At 39.9% G+C, this 4,376-nt stretch overlaps 1 long non-coding RNA gene across 2 annotated transcripts; it reads left to right on the top strand.

Moving 5' to 3' along the window:
* The first annotated feature begins 896 nt into the window (after positions 1-896).
* On the top strand, positions 897-3,997 carry LOC116050873. 2 transcript variants are annotated; one of them, XR_004105189.2, is made up of 3 exons: positions 897-935; positions 2,565-2,641; positions 2,839-3,997. It is a non-coding gene; the product is annotated as an uncharacterized LOC116050873 (long non-coding RNA). The 2 variants fall into 2 exon arrangements; XR_004899109.1 differs by having other exon boundaries at positions 2,565-3,997.
* Positions 3,998-4,376: the final 379 nt, after the last annotated feature.

The raw sequence follows: 4,376 nt of genomic DNA, 5'->3' as shown, positions 1-4,376 counted from the left end.
TTTAATCTTCATGACAATGTGGATGATATGGAGTGAAGAAATGTGCGTGAGACATTAATACTTGAAAATATTAAGAGTAATCGTTATTCCCACATTTACTTCCTGCAGTCTTATATCAGTTTACCACCTCACCATCTGCGTCGCCAATTCCCATTGAGTCAGAGTTTGCGTGGAGGACTACGCATTCTCCCGTCAAGTTTGTTTTTTATAAATCACAACCTTTGCGTGGGAATTGGCGCACACACATTTTCAGCCCCGTTTTGTGCGTACGCCACGTTTATAAATGAGACACCTGGTCATTATGATATGATAAAGTACGCTAGGAACACACTCATACACATCAAATAGCCTATTATAAGAACAGCTGATTTCTGGAGCAGTAAACGGCTTTAGAGGGCGCTCTCTGTTGCTTGTTGTGCGTACTGTGAAATAAAATCCTGACTTAGACCTACTCTATCTGGAAAGTGTCCTGAGATAACTTCTGTTATGATTGGACACTTTAAACGAAATTAAACTGAATTAAATATTTTAAATGATTGACAGCCCAAATATGAATATAAAATTAATAAATTCCAACCTTACATTTGATTAGAATGAAGCTGTGTGTGTGAGACTGATGTAATGCCCCCCCCCCCCCCTCCATTCAGGGTGGAGCCTGCTGGAGTCAGATGGTTGACACCAGGTCTGAGGAAGTGTAAGTGTGTTTTTAATTTCATTCATCAAACTGTGACATCACTCATTCAACCCTCTGATGTCATCATCAAAGTGCTGATGGGTTAATACCTGCAGCTGTGTTGTGTCTCGTTCTCTCCGTCAGATTCCTGTAAACTCGCACTCGACATAAACACAGTGAACAGAAAACTCAAACTGTCTGACAACAACAGGAAGGTGAAACGTGTGGAGGAGGATCAGCCATATCCTGATCATCCAGAGAGGTTTGACCCCTTTCCTCAGCTGCTTTGTAGAGATGGTCTGACTGGTCGCTGTTACTGGGAGGTTGAGAGGAGAGGAGATGTTGTTATATCAGCGAGTTACAGAGGAATCAAGAGGAAAGGACGCAGTGATGACTGTTTGTTTGGATATAATGATCAGTCCTGGAGTCTGTTCTGCTCTGATGGTTGTTACTCTGTCCGGCACAATAACAGAGAAACATCCTCCTCCTCCTCCAACTCCCCTGTCTCTGATAGAGTAGCAGTGTATGTGGACTGCCCTGCTGGCTCTCTGTCCTTCTACAGAGTCTCCTCTGACTCACTGATCCACCTCTACACCTTCAACACCACATTCACTCAACCTCTTTATCCTGGGTTCAGGTTGTGGTCCAGGTCTCCTGGTGCCTCAGTGTCTCTGTGTTCTGTGTAGGACGGAGAGTCTCCTCCTGTTTCTCACTGCTGATCAGTTGAGTCTGTACAGGATCGCACTTATTATGAACTAATGAATGAACTTTGTATAAAATAATTCAGAATGTTAGAATAGATTCCTCGTGAACATTGTAAACTTCTTCCACTTCAGTCCTTTAAATATGGAAGCTGTGGTCATGAAATTTTAGAAATGCCGTTGACTTGTGTCATGTTTTGTTTTGAATTCTGTCTCTTTTCACAATAAAAGCATAAAGTTACTGTGAGAGTTTTTGTGGTTTTTCTTTTTAACTTTTAAAGTCAGTGAACTCCAGGATGGGGGGGTGGATTCATCGAGTACTCAGTTTAATTTAAAGGGTTAGGACAAATATAAAGAACGTGTATATTGTCGGTTAAAAAGTTAAACTTGTGTAACAGCTAGGAAAAACGGAACATGTAGAGCCAAACTAAAACATGAACAAATGTTTTGCTGGTCAAATTTGAAATTCGGAAATTGAAATTGAGCTGAAGTTTCGACAGACTATGGTCGTTAACAAGTTGTTGAACCCTCGTACACATCCAATGATCACAGACATTTCCTGTATGGCGTACCTGAGGCGGGGATCCAACCCTCGTCTCCTGTTTACCGCTCGGCGTCCTTGCAGACAAACAAAGTTCACACACAGTTTGTCTGTTCCTTTGTGTGTTTGAAGAGACAGGGAAATATTAGTATAAAATAATCTCTCTATCATCTCTTTATCAGGATGCATAGTATCCAGGATACTATGCATCCTGATGAAGTTCCCTTGGTCCTTGGAATTAAAATAGCCCCACATCATCACATACCCTTCACCATACCTAGAGACTGGCATGGTTTTATTTCAGTTAGCCTAATAGCTGGTTTGATTTGCATTGAGAGATGATCTTATGGGAAGTAGCCCATGCAAATCTCTAGGTATGGTGAAGGGTATGTGATGATGTGGGGCTATTTTAATTCCAAAGGCCAAGGGAACTTTATCAGGATGCATAGTATCCTGGATCCATGAAATAACTGGCCTTTAAAAATAAAAATCTGCCTACCTCTATGGGAATTTAACATAGGGATGTATTTACTTATGCCCCCTGTATTTTAAGGAAGAACATTTATTTATTTACGATACATTATTCATTCACAAAGAAAATTGGTGTCCTTAAAGGTTGGATTTTTCCTCATTTTTTTAATTAAGGTAGTTCCTGCTGATGTCCACCAGATGGCGCCATGATGTCACCACCAACACAGAGATGGAAAAACAAACTGGGGACTTTGGGTTAGTTTGATTGGTCTTCATTTTGGTATTTCTCTCTAAAATAACAAATGACAACATTACCAATAATCAGTAACATTACAAATCATCATTGTCGTTTGTTAACAGTTAAAATAACTTTTAACTGAAGTTTAATTTCCCGTTTATCACTGCTGGTTGTTATAATAAAGTATTGCTGGTCGTCTGATCTCTGTTGTCAGAGTGTTTCTGGTTCTACAGGATTCTTTCTGTCTCCTCCTCTGTACGCCTCCTCCTCCTCCTCCTCTTCTTCCTCCTGATGAAGCTGAAACATGTTTATTGTTGTGCTATTAGTACTTGTACTGCAGTAACATGTCATCAATGTGACAGAAAAGCTGTTTCATTGTGTCTGTTGGAGGTTTGACTTATTTCCCACATTAATATGCGGGTCTTGGCGTAGCCATAGTAGGATTCGTAAATTCGCCCACTGGAATGAGTCACAGCTCCACCTGTCAGGATGCAGGCAGGAAGGGCTGCAACAGGAGCAGATTTTCAGAATAAAATGACATTTGGACTGCTGTCAATGCTCCATTACTGACTGAAAGATTTAATGACTGCAGACACTAACTAGTCATTACACAAGCTGAACATGTTTCCTAAAATATGAAATCCATTCTTTCCTCACTGATACCAACAGTGAAGTCTTCAACGCGAACATGTTAATGTGGGAGTGAATCAAACCTCCAACAGACACAATGAAACAGCTTTTCTGTCACATTGATGACATGTTACTGCAGTAAAAGTACTAATAGCACAGTATGAAATTACAGCAGCTGGCTGAGCAGATAACTAACGTGGAGAGAAAACAGACAGACAGACAGAGAATCTGAGCAGGACATTACAGAGGAGCGGCTAACTAATGAAATTATGAATTTGAAGGTAAACAGTTAAACTCAGTAAAAATGTATATTTTTGTATATTTGAAAATGCAAGTTTCTTATTGAGGACATCTCCAAAGGTTGACGCTGTAAGGAACCTCTGTAAAGAATGCAATCTCCTGTCTGCATTTTAAAGGATTTAACCCAAAACAAAGTTGCAACTTGTTTAGGCTCTTCTGAACAAAGAACATTTTAAAGATCATCACTGCATGGAGAGATGCCTTGTTTTTGACTCACTGAAGATCGCTACTGTTGTGCTTTCAGAAATCCGGGCTGTAAACTGGATGCTCTAATTTCATGTACAGTATTTTGTCAAATGTAATTTCAATGTTTTCATTTGATTTGTGAAGCTCTCTGCCTACTTTTCAGTAGCTTATAAGTCAACTGAACTTTTTTGTTACTGTGTTGCTACTGAAAATGTGTCATTGTGTTCTCATTAAAGAGTAGTATTCCCAGACTCTCAGGTTTAATTTATTGTTCAAATCACTAAAAATGATAGATGAATCTAACGTGACGGTGGTCACCGCTCAGGGCAAAGACCACGACAACTCCCCAGAAAATGCATGGCTGCGATAGCTATCAGGATCTTCCATAATCAATGATCACGTTTGGATTTGTCCCTGAGTGTGAAATGTATCAATGATAATGTTGTGACAAAGAAGCAAAGGGTGAAATATGTATTTATTTTTCTATAGTTCCACCCCGAACTGTAGAAAACAGGCTTTTATTTAGAAAAATAAAATTAGAAATACGTTTGCAAAGGGCATTTATTTTGAAGGCGAATAAAACAAGGGGCGTGGCATGAGTGGCTACAGGCCGCAACTGGTCTAGCGAGGCATCAA

This window comes from Sander lucioperca, chromosome 12, assembly GCF_008315115.2.
Source record: "Sander lucioperca isolate FBNREF2018 chromosome 12, SLUC_FBN_1.2, whole genome shotgun sequence".
NCBI classification, from domain to species: domain Eukaryota; kingdom Metazoa; phylum Chordata; class Actinopteri; order Perciformes; family Percidae; genus Sander; species Sander lucioperca.
This window is presented reverse-complemented; position numbering and strand designations above follow the sequence as displayed.